The 18,052-nt window shown below is 44.3% G+C and overlaps 1 pseudogene across 1 annotated transcript in view; it reads right to left on the bottom strand.

The window, feature by feature from the left end:
- LOC311107865 (chloride channel protein 1-like) overlaps positions 1–14,491 on the bottom strand; it is a 27,443-nt pseudogene extending 12,952 nt beyond the window's left edge. The window contains exons 1-7 of the transcript in view: positions 14,438–14,491; positions 6,258–6,474; positions 6,019–6,150; positions 3,363–3,491; positions 3,070–3,203; positions 2,185–2,262; positions 522–600 (exon numbers count right to left, since the gene is read on the bottom strand). The product of the transcript in view is annotated as a chloride channel protein 1-like (transcript). The remainder of the gene's footprint in view (positions 1–521; positions 601–2,184; positions 2,263–3,069; positions 3,204–3,362; positions 3,492–6,018; positions 6,151–6,257; positions 6,475–14,437) is intronic.
- Between the last annotated feature and the right edge of the window lie 3,561 nt (positions 14,492–18,052).

Raw genomic sequence — 18,052 nt, 5'->3', positions numbered from 1 at the left:
AGGATTGAGAGAGTTGTATAGAAAGAGCTGTAGTGAAGGAGTGATAGTGGTATAGAAAGAGGTGTAGTGAAGGAGTGATAGTGGTATAGTAGAGAGGTGTAGTGAAGGAGTGATAGTAGTATAGAAAGAGGTGTAGTGAAGGAGTGATAGTAGTATAGAAAGAGGTGTAGTGAAGGAGTGATAGTAGTATAGAAAGAGGTGTAGTGAAGGAGTGATAGTAGTATATATAGAAAGAGGTGTAGTGAAGGAGTGATAGTAGTATATATAGAAAGAGGTGTAGTGAAGGAGTGATAGTAGTATAGAAAGAGGTGTAGTGAAGGAGTGATAGTAGTATATATAGAAAGAGGTGTAGTGAAGGAGTGATAGTAGTATAGAAAGAGGTGTAGTGAAGGAGTGATAGTAGTATAGAAAGAGGTGTAGTGAAGGAGTGATAGTAGTATATATAGAAAGAGGTGTAGTGAAGGAGTGATAGCAGTATAGTAGAGAGGTCGTAGTGTAGCGGTTAGGGAGTGATACAGTACCTCCTAGAGGAGTGCCGAAACAGCAGCCCACCCCCACGGCACAGCCCACTGTCAGAATGTCTGTGTAACCATAGGGGTTCTACTGACACAGAGAAGAGAGGGAGGAGAGAGGAGAGGAGGGAGGAGAAAGTACAGGAGAGAAAGAAAAATGGAGAGGGCAGAGGATAGAGAGAAGAAGGTGAGTGAGAGAACACATGGGGAATGGGAGAGTGAGAGGGTGGAGGAGAGGAAAAAAGGAATAAAGTGAATGAAGAATATTCCCAACAGTGTGGTATAGCATGAGCCAGGGATATACTATACAGAACAGCACAGCAGAGAACCACCAAACCAACCAAGCTCACCAGAGTCACACAAGCCCTGAAAAATCATAAAAATAGACAGAGACAGAGAGAGACCAGACATTCAGAACATGCTGTCTAATCAATAGGACAAAATGCTCAGGCCATTGCAAATAGAATTACTTACACCCAGCAATGTTCATTATTCATTACACTGTTATTTCCATTCTATACAATACATTTATATCTGTAACATTCTATGCATTGCACCCCACTGCTCCATAAACTCCAGGTCTCTGGTGCTGCCATGGAGAGGTGCATGTAGGGATATGTGGGTGGGACTTGCCTCCCACGGGGGCAACGAAGCAGGTGGCCACTCCCACGGCACACGCACATACTAGCAGGTCCTGGTTATGGGCACTACTCTGGGGTCAGGGGGTCAACGGAACAAACAAGAGGGGGTGGGCGGGTGGAGGATGACGGGATAAAACAAGGGGGGGAAAGAGAGAGGGGAGAGGGAGTGGGAGAGGAGAGGAAGGGGAGAACATGGGAGGCAGGGATGGGGAGGAGAGAGACGTGGGAAGAGCGAGGGGAGGGGGGAGACAGAGACAGTCATGGGAGGTCAGTGTTAATACAGATTCCAGACATAACATCACACTATTAATACACATACACAAACACAGACAACGTGTGAGGGACTGCTGAGCCTAAACAAAGACACAAGGGATGGAGGGAGAGAAAGACAAAGAGAGACAGAGAGAGCGAGAGAGAGAGAGAGAGAGAGAGAGAGAGAGAGAGAGAGAGAGAGAGAGAGAGAGAGAGAGAGAGAGAGAGAGAGAGAGCGAGAAAGACAGAGAGAGAGAGAGAGAGAGAGAGAGAGAGAGAGAGAGAGAGTGAGAAAGACAGAGAGAGAGAGAGAGAGTGAGAAAGACAGAGAGAGAGAGAGAGAGAGAGTGAGAAAGACAGAGAGAGACAGAGAGAGAGAGAGAGAGTGAGAAAGACAGAGAGAGAGAGAGAGAGAGAGAGAGAGAGAGAGAGAGAGAGAGAGAGAGAGAGAGAGAGAGAGAGAGAGAGAGAGAGACAGAGAGAGAGAGAGAGAGGAGAGAGGGAGAGAGAGAGAGAGAGAGAGTGAGAAAGACAGAGAGAGACAGAGAGAGAGAGAGAGAGAGAGAGAGAGAGAGAGAGAGGGGGAGAGATACAGGCATAACAGCAACAAGAACAAGAGTTGTGAGACTTAAAAAAGATAATTAAGAGCTCAGACATGACAGAGCGACAGCCTCACAGCCACATTTCATATTACTGTTATTACTAAGGTCAAAGATCATGCTAGTCAGAGTGGGGGTTGCTGGGAGTTGTAGTTTGTTTTGGTCAGGGAGTCGGCTTACCTCATACACTCCAGAGAAGATGGACATGATTTTACTCAGCACAGCAGCACAGATACTGGCAATGTGGACGAAGGGACCCTAGGAAGCACGGGAAGGAGGACGACAGAGTCAGTCACACACTTGAGGTAGAAGTTGCCCTTCTCCAGTCCCCACAGATCTAGGATCAGATTACCCTTAATCCTAATTCTTAACCATTAGGGGGATGCGAAAATACCTGACCTTGTATCAGTGGTTGGGCAAATCTCCTGCTATCCCCAGAGACACAGAGCACAGAGCACAGAGGTAGACCCACCATACACATGACCTGCATAGACATGGATAATTTGCTCTGATTTGAATTCTTAACTTGAATCAGCAGAGACTAATAATGTTATAATTGCTATGTTTGACAGTTGACCAGCCTCCATAAAGGGAAAATGAATGGACTTTGTCGAGGAGTTTAGTAAATTGTTTCTGTCCCACAAGGAGAGGAGGAGAAAACACGACAGAAGATGATGTATTATACTACTCACTGGGAGAGAAGGAGAGAGAAAGGAAGAGAGGGAGAGGGCAGATACAGTAAGGGAGGAAAGTAAGGAAAGAGAGGAAGAGGAAGGGAAGAAGCAGAGAGATAAAAAGAAGGTGAGAGAATAGATACACAGAGGGAGTTAGAGAAAGAGGTCAAAGAGAGAGAACGTTAGCGAAAGAGGTCAGAGAGAGAGAGAGAGAGAGAGAGAGAGAGAGAGAGGGATGGAGGGAGGGACGGGGAGAGAGAGAGAGAGAGAGAGAGAGAGAGAGAGAGAGAGAGAGAGAGAGAGAGAGAGAGAGAGAGAGAGAGAGAGAGAGAGAGAAGGGAGAGAGGGAGGGAGGGAGATAATAATAATTGGAGGAGAGGAGTAGGTCCACCTCTTTCCCCACGGGCATGCCACTGCCCAGGCCGGCGGTCAGCCCGATGACTTTGGCAACGAAGGCTTTAAGAGTTAGATACTCCTTCAACACCACCCCTCGCAGAATGGTCTTCAGCTCAGGAATACCAGAACCTACATGAGACAGAGAAACAGAGAGAATGTTGGAGAAAAAGACTGATAGATAGACAGATACTGGAAACAGAGCAGTTATATCATACTTATGTACTTTTGGGGAACCAGGTGGGAGAAAGAGATGGAGACAAGGAGAGCAACACTATGATCAGTACCCACCTATGGCCTGAGGGGCGACTATGTTGCAGAAGAGGGAGGCGAACATGACGAGGACCATGGGGTAGACGACCCAGGCCAGGTACTGGATCAGGACATTCCCCCTCAGCTCCCCGTGCATCCACTTATACGCTGGGAGAGGGGAGATAGGAGGTGGAGGAGGAGGAGGAGGAAGAATCAGGGAGAGTGGAGCAGTGGGTTACACTATTAGAACCCAAAAGGGTTATTTGGCTGTCCCCAATAGGAGAACCCTTTGAAGAACCCTTTTTGGTTCCAGGTAGAACCCTTTTGGGTTCCATGTAGAACCCTTTCCACAGAGGGTACTACATTGAACCCAAAAGGGTTATACTTGAAACCAAAAAGGGTTCTACCTGGAACCAAAAAGGGTTCTCCTATGGGGACAGCCAAATAACCCTTTTGGAATCCTTTTTTCTGTGTGTAGAGCAGGGAAGAGTGTAGAGCAGGGAAGGTCAACAGCCACACATCTATACACTTCAACATCGTCCCCACAGTGACCGTACGTACATATCCCAACCAGAAGCCATGGATTACAGGCAATTTCCTCACTGAGCTAAAGGCTAGAGCTGCTGCTTTCAAGGAGCGGGACACTAATCCGGACACTTATAAGAAATGCCGCTACGCCCTCCAACGAACCATCAAACAGGCAATACAGGACTAAGATCGAATCCTACTACACTGGCTCTGACATGTGGCAGGGCTTGCAAACTATCACGGATTACAAAGGGAAACCCTGCCGAGAGCTGCCCAGTGACGCAAGCCTACCAGACGGGCCGCCCCCAGGTGGTTAGGGTAGGAAACAACACATTCGCCACACTGACCCTCAACATGGGTCCTCTCAGGGGTGCGTGCTCAGTCCCCTCCTGTACTCCCTGCTCACCCACGACTGCGTGGCCACACATGACTCCAACACCCTCATTAAGTTTGCTGACGACACAACGGTGGTAGGCCTGATACCCGACGACGATGAGACAGCCTATAGGGAGGAGGTCAGAGACCTAGCAGTGTTGTGCCTGGACAACAACCTCTCCCTCAATGTGGGCAAGACAAAGGATCTTATTGTGGACTACAGAAAATGGAGGGCCGAACACGCCCCCATTCACATCGACGGGGCTGAAGTGGAGCGGGTCAAGAGCTTCAAGTTCCTTGGTGTCCAAATCACCAAGGGCCTATCATGGTCCAAACACGCCAACACAGTCGTGAAGAGGGCACGACAACGCCTCTTCCCCCTCAGGAGGCTGAAAAGATTTGGCATGGGCCCTCAGATCCTCAAAAAGTTATTCAGCTGCACCATTGAGAGCATCTTGACTGGCTGCATCACAGCTTGGTATGGCAACTGCTCAGCATCTGACCGCAAGGCGCTACAGAGGGTAGTGCATACGGCATAGTACATCACTGGCGCCAAACTCCCTGCCATCCAGGACCTCTATACCAGACGGTGTCAGAGGAAGGCCCCAAAAGTTGTCAAAGACTCCAGCCAACAAAGTCATAGACTGCTCTCTCTGTTACCGCATGGCAAGCGGTACCGGAGCGCCAAGTCTGGGACCGAAAGGCTCCTAAACATCTTCTACCCCGAAAGCCATAAGACTGCTGAACAGTTAATTTTTAAAATATTTATTGTCATTTTCTTACACTGGATCTATGCACACTCACTAGACTCTACCCACACACTCACACATACTACACTGACACTCCAACACACACACACACATACACACACACACGCTACATAAGCTCACACACACAAAACACACACACACATGCATATTGACACCACGCACACACATACACACACTTTCACACTCTTCACATACGCTGCTGCTACTCTGTTTATTATATATCCTGATTGCCTAGTCACTTTTACTCCTACCTACTTGTACATACTGTCACGATCGTCTTGAAATGAAGCGGGCCAAGGCGCAGCGTGAGATGCGTACATATTTATTACTTGTACAAAACAGCGAACAAAACAACCAACGATACGTGAAGTCCTTCGACACAAAACACAAATCAAAAGGAACAAGAAACCACAACCACAAAGTGAAAACAGACAGTTTAAATATGGCTCCCAATCAGAGACAACCAGAAAACAGCTGACACTCGTTGCCTCTGATTGGGAGTCACTTAGGGCAACACAGAAAACAACAACCTAGAAAACCCAACATAGAAACAACCCACACAGAACGAACACACCCTGGCTCAACATACAGAGTCCCGGAGCCAGAGCGTGACACATACTGTATTACCTCGATTATCTCAACTACCTCGTACCCCGGCACATTGACTCTACTGGAGCTCCTCGTTATAGTGTTTATTGTCTTATTATTTCCTTTTTTATTTAGCAAATATGTGTCTTACTTTTTAATTCTGCATTGTTGGTTAAGGGCTTGTAAGTAAGCATTTCACTGTAAAGTCTACACTTGTTGCATTCGGCGCATGTAACTAATAACATTTTATTTTATTTTATTTGACTTACCTAGGGGGTAGGGACAAGGGGTTGACTTGCAATTAGTAGGCCTAAATTTAGGTCAAATAGCTCATGATATTGCTCATCAGTTTTTGTTCTGTCTTGTATGGCCATCTAGTGAGGGTACCTGGCCTGCTACAGCCACAGTGGGTTATGGGGACTGTAGTCACATACCTTGTAAGCTCTTGGCACTGGTGTAGTCCATGCTCCAGCTGACCAGGGCCATGGTGAGGCCCAGCAGCACCAGGAAGATCCAGTCCTCCCCCAGCTTGGTCACGATGTACCGCTGTATACGAGCCACACAGTCTGGACCAACACAATAAGCTATATTACTGTATGTGTTTAGGCCTCAATATAACTTTTACCGGGGGTTATTTACAGTGATGTAGCTAGAACAAGTCCTTGTCTCTCACCTTGGTATTTGGAGTAGGGGCGTGGCTTCTTTGTGGAGGAGGTGTGGCTGAGATATGACTCCATGGTGACGGAGTGGTGATGTCGTTGGCCATGCCCCCGTCTGGCGTTGACCATGGTGTTTTCTCCTGTCTGTCTCCTCCATTGTCTCTCTGTCAGCAGCCGTGTGGCTTCCCGCCTAGCAAAGCTACCCTGCTGCTCCCTGTACTCCCCGTAGAGCTGGACAGAGCAAAGACTACATTACCCAGGAAGCAATGTTGCATCTCCATTACATTACCCAGAAAGCCCAGCGGGCTCCCTCTACTCGCCCATGGACCTGGACAGAGCAGGATACTACATATAATTACCAAGAGCACCTCCCTGGATAGAGAAAAGACTGTATAGTATTACCCAGAAACCCTTGCAGTTTCCAGGACAGAGCAGACTTCATTACCCAGAAAGCATTGCAGCTCTCTTCACTACCAAGAGGCTCCCTGTAGGCCTTCTCCCCATAGAGCTGAACAATGAGATCAAAGACTACATTACCCAGAACCCCTTGCAGTTTCCTGGACAGAGACGATTTCATTACCCAGAAAGCATTGCAGCTCTCTTCACTACCAAGAGGCTCCCTGTAGGCCTTCTCCCAATAGAGCTGAACACTGAGATCAAAGACTACATTATCAAGAAAGCCCAGAAATCCCCATGATACAGTAGGGTTTTGTGTTGCATTGTCTTGAATTTGAGGTTAGGGAAGAAAGGTAGATGAGAGAGAGAGGAAGTGAGTGGGAGTAGGAGGGAGAGAGAATCAGAGGAAATTAAAAGGGGGATCATAAATGGGAGCGGGGGAGAAAACTGGATCCAGCACAGTGGGATAGCTGGAGATAATGAGTTAGAGAGGGAATGTGCGGCGTGTGTGTAAGAGATACACACCAACCTGTATACCCTGCTGCCGGCCAAAAATAGACAAAACGGGCCAAGAGATCGGAAAAACCCCTCCCTGAGTGGAAGCTGGACTGGACAGGAGCCAGGTTGCCAGAGGAAGAGATCCCAGGAAGACAGAACATTCCGCACCTTCTTCTTCCAACACGCACACACGCATGTACTCATGCACACACACACACACACACACACACACACACACACACACACACACACACACACACACACAATCACACACACACACACACACACACACACACACACACACACACACACACACACACACACACACACACACACACACACACACACAGAACCAGGAAGGGTGTTACACTTAGGAGCTGCTCTAGGATCAGCTTTCACCACCCCACTCCTAATACACACGCTATAAAACACACCTGGTCCTGGACCTGGGCTTCAAGACAACTTATGCTTACACCTACAGTACATCTGCATACCACTACGTTGCAACACATGAGTCTAAATCAGTGGAAGAACTAAATCACTGGTGTCAGACAGTGCTGTATTAGGTTCTCATAGGAGAGGAAAGCTGCTGCAACCAACCAACCAGGAGGCCTACTGACAACCATGTCAGATGATACCATGGTTGTGGTCAAATCCAATTTGATTTGATTGGAAAATTTACATTGAATTCAATTCGAATTTCAACAATTTGGACTGTTGGAATTAGAATTGAATTGGAATTGTAAAAACATTTAATCTTTGGAATTGAATTGGAATTCAATATTTGTACATTTCCCAGTTAGTGTACAAAAATTGACAGCATGATTTGTTTAAAATAATTTCAACTTGTATTTCTGTATTTCCAGTATAGCTAAGCTGTCTGAACAGTGACATTATCATCCTGAAAGTCTGAAGGAATGAAATTGGAATTGGAATGTGTGGAATTGTCTGGTATAATATTGAATTGGGAATATAATTCTTGAAATTGACCTAACATTGGAATTGAGAAGAATTGACATCTTCTTTGAATTCAAAGACTGACCTGGAATTAGATTGGAATTAGTGGAATTAACCAGAACCCTGTATGATACAGGTGCAACTGTTCATTTCAAAACGGCTTTGTATATTTATGCAGAGTAAAAGCATTAACGTTGTGACACTAGTGATTTGTGTTTCACTGTTTACCCACTTCACCTGTGTTTGTAATCTGTTTCTAGGGGCAAGATCTAGGCTACTTTGAGGGATACATTTTTTGTAAACAATAAACGGTCAACAACAACAACGCTGAACTGCCTTGTGCAATGTTTCACCTTGGTTGAACCTCTCTTGACTCATTCCCCATAGTGACCATTCCCTATTCCCCAATAGGTTGATGGAATTACAGGCTATAGTGGGGCTGGTGTTAAACACATCTAATGTTGCCCACTGTTCTTGAACACACCTCTTAAAAGTTATTTTGATGTTTTGATGGTCCTAGAGCAAATTTTACTGCAAGTGAGCAAATTATCTCTACTATCTGTTTATTCTTATTTTAAAAATGCTGTATTATATCCAGATGCTTATGGATTGCCATGCAACAAGCATTTACTCAATTGTTTTCAATCTGACATTTACACTATAATAGCTGTACTAATAGTGGAGCTATAATTAATTAAGATAAAAAACAAGTAAAACACTGATGTCTTGCCAGGCAAGTTAACTTGAATTTTCCCTCTCGAGGAAGCAGTAGACATTATGCTGTGTTGATCACATAAATATACAGTGAGTATGTACACATATAAGTGAAATTGTCCCAATACTTTTGGTCCCCTAAAATGGGGACACTATGTACAAAAAGTTATTTCTAAACGGTTCACCGGATATGGATGAAAATACCCTCATATTAAAGCTGACAGTCTGCACTTTAACCTCCTAGTAATTGTATAATTTCAAATCCAAAGTGCTAGAGTACAGAGTACACATTTGTCACTGTCCCAATACATTTGGAGCTCACTGTATAACCCCTCAAAAGACACATACTACATTTAACAGCTTAAGATGAATATATAATCCTGTTGCATACAGTACCTGTTCTGTGTCTGCTTTCTTGGGCATTCTGTAATGAGACTGTTCTCTCCCTGTCCTACAGTATTATATGTGACTGTAATATCAGGTCAACACCAAACATTAACAACACAACACTATCAATCTGGGATGAACAAACAGGCAAGACTGGCAAAAAAAGAGGAACCTGGGGTGTGATGACAAAAATAAGAGGGGGAGACAGAGGGTGAGAGACAGACAGTACGATAGATCGAGAGATCAACAGATAAGACACGGAATGAAAGACTGAATAAATCACAGGGAGAAAAGAATGTGTCATCATCACAGTATCTCTCTCTGGAGAAAGAAAGAGAGAGAAAAAGAAAGAGAGAGACAGCGTGAGAGAGAGTCTGAGACCTGTGATACACCTATTACTGAGAGCCTATCCCTCTCCATCTGTCAGCCTGTGTTTGTCCTGTGTCACTGTGTGACCCTGTGTGTGGAGTCATACACTGTACACTCCACTCAATACACTGATAACACATTCACTACTATTCCACACACATACTCACCATGCCAAAGGACTCAATACGCGCAGAGCCAGAGAGAATCTAGCTCAGGTTCAATCCTACCAATTTTAAAATATTTATGAAATACATACAAGTGGTACCAAGAAACACCAAGAGAGAGAGAGAGAGAGAGAAGGGTAGAGAGAGAATCAGGAAGAGAGTGGGCGAGACAGAGAGAGAGCGAGAGAGAGAGAGAGGGGGGGTAGAGAGAGAAGGGTAGAGAGAGACTCAGGGAGAGAGTGTGAGAGACAGAGAGAGAAAGAGAAAGAGAGACAGAGAGAGAGAGAGAGAGAGAGGGGGGAGGGGTAGAGAGAGACTCAGGGAGAGAGAGAGAAAGAGAGAGAGAGAGAGAGAGAGAGAGAGAGAGAGAGAGAGAGAGAGAGAGAGAGAGAGAGAGAGAGAGAGAGAGAGAGAGAGAGAGAGAGAGAGAGAGAGAGAGAGAGAGAGAGAGAGAGAGAGAGAGAGAGAGAGAGAGAGAGAGAGAGAGACGGGAACAACAGGAATCAAAACAGGAATCAAAACAGAAACATTTTACATTTGGCTAGAAATTCAAAATAAAATTATCTCAACAGAGAAAAATGTCCTCCTGTGTGTTACCTATATCCCCCCACTAGAATCCCCATACTTTAATGAAGACAGATTCTCCATCCTGGAGGGGGAAATCAATCATTTCCAGACCCAGGGACATGTACTAGTCTGTGGCGACTTAAATGCCAGAACTGGACAAGAACCTGAAACCCTCAGCACACAGGGGAAAAACACCTACCTGGAGGTGACAGCATTCCTCCCCCATATGCCCCCCTAGGCACAACTACGACAACATAACCAACAAAAACAGGTCACAACTCCTGCAGCTCTGTCGCACGCTGGGAATGTACATAGTCAATGGTAGGCTTCGAGGGGACTCCTATTGTAGGTACACCTATAGCTCATCTCTTGGCAGTAGTACTGTAGACTACTTTATCACTGACCTCAACCCAGAGTCTCTCAGAGCGTTCACAGTCAGCCCACTGACACCCCTATAAGACCACAGCAAAATCTCAGTCTACTTGAACAGAGCAATACTCAATCATGAGGCATCAAAGCCAAAGGAACTGAATAATATTAAGAAATGCTATAGATGGAAGGAAAGTAGTGTCGAAACCTACCAAAAAACAATTAGGCAACAACAAATTCAATCCATTCTAGACAACTTCCTGGACAAAACGTTCCACTGTAATAGTAAAGGTGTAAACTTGGCAGTAGAAAACCTAAACAGTATATTTGACCTCTCAGCTTCCCTATCAGCTTCCCTATCAAATCAAAAAATCTCTAACAGAAAACCGAAGAAAAGTAACAATGGTTTGATGAAGAATGCAAAAACCTAAGAAAGAAATTGAGAAACCTATCCAACCAAAAACATAGAGACCCAGAAAACCTGAGCCTATGCCTTCACTATGGTGAATCACTAAAACAATACAGAAATACACAACGGAAAAAGAAGGAACAGCATGTCAGAAATCAGCTCAATGTAATTGAAGAATCCATAGACTCTTACCACTTCTGGGAAAATTGGAAAACACTAAACAAACACGAAGCGCTATCTATCCAAAAGGGAGATGTATGGGTAAACCACTTCTCCAATCTTTTTGGCCCTATAATAAAGAACAAACAGCAAAATAATATACATGATCAAATGCAAATCTTAGAATCAACTATTAAAGACTACCAGAACCCACTGGATTCTCCAATTACATTGAATGAACTACAGGACAAAATACAAACCTTCCAACCCAAAAGGCCTGTGGTGTTGATGGTATCCTCAATGAAATGATAAAATATACAGACCACAAATTCCAATTGGCTATACATAAACTCTTTAACATCATCCTTAGCTCTGGTATCTTCCCCAATATTTGGAACCAAGGACTGATCACCCCAATCCACAAAAGTGGAGACAAATTTGACCCCAATAACTACCGTGGGATATGCGTCAACAGCAACCTTGGGAAAATCCTCTGCATTATCATTAACAGCAGACTAGTTCATTTCCTCAGTGAAAACAATGTACTGAGCAAATGTCAAATTGGCTTTTTACCAAATTACCGTACGACAGACCACGTATTCACCCTGCACACCCTAATTGACAAACAAACAAACCAAAACAAAGGCAAAGTCTTCTCATGCTTTGTTGATTTCAAAAAAGCTTTTGACTCAATTTGGCATGAGGGTCTGCTATACAAATTGATGGAAAGTGGTGTTGGGGAAAAACATATGACATTATAAAATCCACGTACACAAACAACAAGTGTACGGTTAAAATTGGCAAAAAACACACACATTTCTTTCCACAGGGCCGTGGGGTGAGACAGGGATGCAGTTTAAGCCCCACCCTCTTCAACATATATATCAACAAATTGGCGAGGGCACTAGAACAGTCTGCAGCACCCGGCCTCACCCTACTAGAATCTGAAGTCAAATGTCTACTGTTTGCTGATGATCTGGTGCGTCTGTCACCAACCAAGGAGGGCCTACAGCAGCACCTAGATCTTCTGCACAGATTCTGTCAGACCTGGGACCTGACAGTAAATCTCAGTAAGACAAAATAATGGTGTTCCAAAAAAGGTCCAGTTGCCAGGACCACAAATACAAATTCCATCTAGACACCGTTGCCCTAGAGCACACAAAAAACTATACATACCATCAGCGCCACAGGTAACTTCCACAAAGCTGTGAACGACCCAAACCTTCCATAACAAAGCCATCACCTACAGAGAGATGAACTTGGAGAAGAGTCACCTAATTAAGCTGGTCCCGGGGCTCTGTTCACAAACACAAACAAACCCCACAGAGCCCCAGGACAACAACAACAACACAATTAGACCCAACCAAATCATGAGAAAACAAAAAGAGAAATTACTTGACACATTGGAAAGAATTAACAAAAAAACAGAGCAAACTAGAATGCTATTTGGCCCTAAACAGAGAGTCCACAGTGGCAGAATACCTGACCACTGTGACTGACCCAGACTCAGTGAGCATAGACTTGCTATTGAGAAAGGCTGCCGTAGGCAGACCTGGCTCTCAAGAGAAGATAGGCTATGTGCACACTGCCCACAAAATGAGGTGGAAACTGAGCTGCACTTCCTAACCTCCTCCAAATGTATGACCATAGTAAAGACACATATTTCCCTCAGATTACAGAGATATCCACAAAGAATTCGAAACAAACCCAATTTTGATAAACTCCCTTATCTACTGGGTGAAATACAACAGTGTGCCATCACAGCAGCAAGATTTATGACCTGTTGCCACAAGAAAAGGGCAACCAGTGAAGAACAAACACCATTGTAAATACAACCCATATTATGTTTATTCATTTTCCCATTTGTACTTTAACTATTTGCACATTGTTACAACACTGTATATATACATAATATGACATTTTAAATGTCTTTATTCTTTTGGAACTTCTGAGTGTAATGTTTACTGTTAATATTTATTGTTTATTTCACTTTTGCCAATAAAGCCCTTAAATTGAAATTGAATTGAGAGAGAGAGGGATATTTATTGTTTATTTCACTTTTGTTTACTATCTACTTCAATTGCTTTGGCAATGTTACATATGTTTCCCATGCCAATAAAGCCCTTAAATTGAAATTGAATGGAATTGAATTGAGAGAGAGAGAGAGAGAGAGAGAGAGAGAGAGAGAGAGAGAGAGAGAGAGAGAGAGAGAGAGAGAGAGAGAGAGAGAGAGAGAGAGAGAGAGAGAGAGAGAGAGAGAAGGTAGAAGAGAGACTCAGGAGAGAGAAAGAGAGAAACGAGAGAGAGAGAGATAGAGAGAGAGGTAGAGAAGAAATTCAGGGAGAGAGTGAGAGAGAGAGCGAGACAGAGCGGTAGAGAGAGACTTAGAGAGAGAGAGAGTGAGAGCTGCTAACAGATTCAGAGACTGAAGGGCAGTGTGACATTCAGAGTTAATTAAAAATAATAATAACAACAGATTCCTGGGTCACTCGTGAGTGTGTGTGGTGCCCCATGTCCTAATCTCTGTATCTGTCCGTCAGTGACTGGGTCAGATTATATTATTAACCTTGTGTCCCAAGACAGGGCTATATGTCAGGGCTGACCACACGCACACACACACACACACACACACACACACACACACACACACACACACACACACACACACACACACTGACACACACATGCACACACTCTCACACATGTGTAATCTATAATAAGGTAAGGGAAACTCACCCCTGTAAAAATCATTGGCTCCAATCGTAGTTTAAAGTACAGGGGTGCCACAACAACACTCCCATAACAATTCAAAGCACGCAAGTAAACCCTAACACACAACCTATAAGGGTAACCACACTGTTTTAGGAGATCCCCAAGAGTCAATATTTCATTCACAATAGTTTAAAGAGAATATTCCAAACTCTGTGCAGTATCTCTTTGCACATCTCTTAAATGCAATGCACATATTTTCTTTAGTTGATTGACTGCAATATTGATTTCCTTAAGAAATTGATGTCAAGCAGTTTAAATTTGAGAACATATAAAATGTGAGAACAACACAAATTGAGACCACATGTAAATAAAAAGGTAACATTCTAACATAAACAATGTCACCATGACCTCTTAATCATTTGCAATTATGTTATGTTATAATGTAATAAAGAAGCATAAATAGGACTAATAAAATATCAATATCAATAATTACCAGAATCTGGTCTAAATTCAGCCCTGTCTCAAAAGTGTTGATGCGCTCCCGCATCTTCCCTCCCCTCTTCTCAGGTGCTGTATGTTGTCACGCTCTCCTTCCGCTCTCTAATATACACTGTATATAACCTCTATCTGGATATTACATCTGTCCTTTCCTGTCCTTTAAGACATCCCTGTAAGACTGACTGTACCTGCCTTCTTTTTGTCCAAGGGGAGGTAGTACAGTATCGTCCCCAATGACTAACAGGTATGGTCAATTAAGTACAACACACACACACACACAGTCTTGTATAACTAGCCTTGTGAGGACACACAATTCAGTCCCATTAAAAATCCTATTTTCCCTAAACCCTAACCCTAACCCTAAATCTAACCCCTAAATCTAACCCCAAAACCTAACCTTAACCCTAACCCTAAACCTAACCCTTGCTCCTAACTCTAAAACTAACCCTAGCTCCTAACCCTAAACCTAATTCTAACCCGAACACTAATTCTAACCTTAACCCTAAACCCCCTAGAAATAGCAGTTGACCTTGTGGAGACAAACAAAATGTCCCCAGTTTGTTAAATTGTTGTTTGTTTAATATTCTTGTGGGGACTTCTGGTCGCAAGCAGACGCGCACACACACAGAGGAGGAGAAAGGGGTGGCGGTTAATACAGACACTTAATAGGTTGTCAACAGCTATTCATTCTCCTAGGTCTATTCCCTATAAGCCAGTCAGCCAGTCAGTCCAGGAGACTCCAGCTATCCAGTCCAAGATCATAAAACTAACTAGCGACACCTCGCAGGGCGTGAATGGAAGTGTTAGTGATTTAATACCTGGCACTAATGCTATGTTAAACCTGCTTTATTGGGTGGAATGGGATTAGGTTTGTAGGATTGTACTTTGACGATGTCAGTTAGGAAACTCATTTGTGACTGACAGTACTGGGAATATAGTATATGCATACAAAGGTACAGACGTACAAGGTAAAATACCGTACTCACCTATTGGGATATTCTCTCCATCTCTCAAAACAATCTTACCTATTCCCCCTCCAAACTTTCCCTCTCGCCACCCCTCTCCCCTGTCTCCCCTCTCACCACCCCTCTCCCCTGTATCCCCTGTCTCCCCTGTCTCCCCCCTTAACCCTCGCCTTCTGGGGTGAAACCCAACTCTGGGTTAAATTTAGAGCCAGTGTGACTCAATACTCACTGAGACACTTCTCCGCAAACCTCTTCTCTCTCTCTCTCTCTCTCTCTCTCTCTCTCTCTCCTCTCTCTCTCTCTCTCTCTCTCTCTCTCTCTCTCTCTCTCTCTCTCTCTCTCTCAGCTCAAGCCATTGCGTATCATAAAAAACAGTTATTGACCAATAATAACCATATATACAGTAATTAAATTCTAAGATCTGTGTAATAACCTAGAAGTGCCAACTCTCATGACTAATTAGACCATTTACAGATAGTTATATAGTATTTACCTAGATATTCCATGGTCAAAAAGCCAAAACAGGAGACCTAAACATTCCAAATGTCATATGGATTGTCTCACCCATGATGTGATGTCTCCATACCAGGCTTCCCAGACTATAGCCTACTGACCCAGACTATAGCCTACTGACCCAGACTATAGCCTACTGACCCAGGCTATAGCCTACTGACCCAGAATATAGCCTACTGACCCAGACTATAGCCTACTGACCCAGACTATAGCCTACTGACCCAGACTATAGCCTACTGACCCAGACTATAGCCTACTGACCCAGGCTATAGCCTACTGTGTTAGTGGAGCAGAACATGAAGTGATTTACTTCCAGGTCACACAGCTGTGTTGACTCTTGGTCTAGATGAGAGAGGAATTTACCTCTGGAGCTGGGGCTGTGCTGACAGACATATACCAACAGAGAGACACTGTCTGTGTCTCTGCTTGTGTATGTGTGTGAGTGTGAGTGTGAGTGTGAGTGTGAGTGTGAGTGTGAGTGTGAGTGTGAGTGTGAGTGTGAGTGTGAGTGTGTGTGTGTGTGTGTGTGTGTGTGTGTGTGTGTGTGTGTGTGTGTGTGTGTGTGTGTGTGTGTATGTGTGTGTGCGCGCGTGGGTGCATTTGTGACCTGGAAGTGAAAACCTGTCTAGATATTCTGCTCCTCTTACAACATGGGACACACCTCACTGCATAAGTTCAGTCCACCATCCTCAGAAGGGGTTTAGCTAGCTTACTTAAAAATCTTGCTGTAGGAAATGATCCCTGGCCGTGTCAAGGCAATGATTAATAAATAAACAGTATTACGATAGTGTACCAGTATTAACAGCTCAACACACCATTCTCCCACTTTTCTCTCCCCCTCTGTACCCCACCATAGCGATCATAACACACACACACACACACACACACACACACTCTCTCTCTCTCACAGACACACACCCGGCCCCATCATAGTGATCATATCTGTGTGATAGATGTGGGTACCTCCAGTGGAGGGATATTAAGCCTGTAAATAGTGTGACTAATTTAGATCTTATTTATATCTGACCTCTGGTCCCACAGACACTCTGATAGGGCCAGGGATTAAGGATTCGCCTTGGGCAGGAGGCCACCACGTCTCTGCAACCTCTCCAAGACAGAGAGAGGGAGGAGAGGAGGGAGAGGGCAAAGACACAGGAGAGAAGAGGAGGCGGACAGAGGAAGGTGAGGGGCCTCCTTGGGTAGACTTCAAGTCTATCTTAGCACCTCCAAGGGAAAGAAAGAGAGGAGAGGAAAGAGAGGAAGAGAGGAGAGAGAAGGAGGAGTGGAAGAAAAGGGGGAATTGAGGCAGTCTTGGGCAGCGTTCCACCCATTCCAGCCATTACAATGAGCCCGTCCTCCCATAGTTCCTCCCACCAGCCTCCACTGGTGAGGATTTAAAATGATGAAGCTGAGGAGACAGTGACATGACCATAGAAATACAATGAATAGAATGGGCTTTGGACCTCTAACCCTGGAAATTTGACTGGTAAACTCATGCGTACACATGCAATGACTGCCTGGTACTGTGAAGCAATCATTTCCATGGTAATGTAGAATGCTCATTCAAAGGATGCTAACTGATGCTGATCATGCAATGGGATGCGTTTTTTGTAATGTCAGTTGAATTGATTCAACAATTCACAGCACAGATTTATGGGTACACTTCCTGCTTTTACTTCCTGCTTTGCTCCTATGAGTATACTCAAAATGGCTGCGAGTCCACCCATTTTGCCATCATTGCTTGAATAGGGACACCTGTTCTACTCATTATTTTTCTATGGATATAACTTCATCCCTTCACGCGCTCACAGGGAAGTGATGCTGTATAAATACATTGAACCTGTCTGCTCACATTTCCTGCTATAGGAATATCTATTTATATCCATGAAAACAGTGATAGCTTTACAAGACTGAAGTCTTAGGAGCATTCTGACCACCATACCAGAGATGGATATCACTTTGAGGGATCTTAACTTTTCCCATGAGGTCACTAAAAATCACAAAGGACGAGAACCATCTTAACACCCATGTATTAGGTTCATGAAGTTGAGGTGTTTGTCCTCTGTAGCTCAATTGGTAGAGCATGGCACTTGTAATGCCAGGGTAGTGGGTTCGATCCCTGGGACCACCCA

The sequence above is a fragment of the Coregonus lavaretus genome, assembly GCF_964263955.1.
Source record: "Coregonus lavaretus genome assembly, chromosome: 3".
Classification (NCBI taxonomy): Eukaryota; Metazoa; Chordata; class Actinopteri; order Salmoniformes; family Salmonidae; genus Coregonus; species Coregonus lavaretus.
Note: the sequence above shows the minus strand (reverse complement) of the source record. Positions and strands in the feature narration are given on the sequence as shown.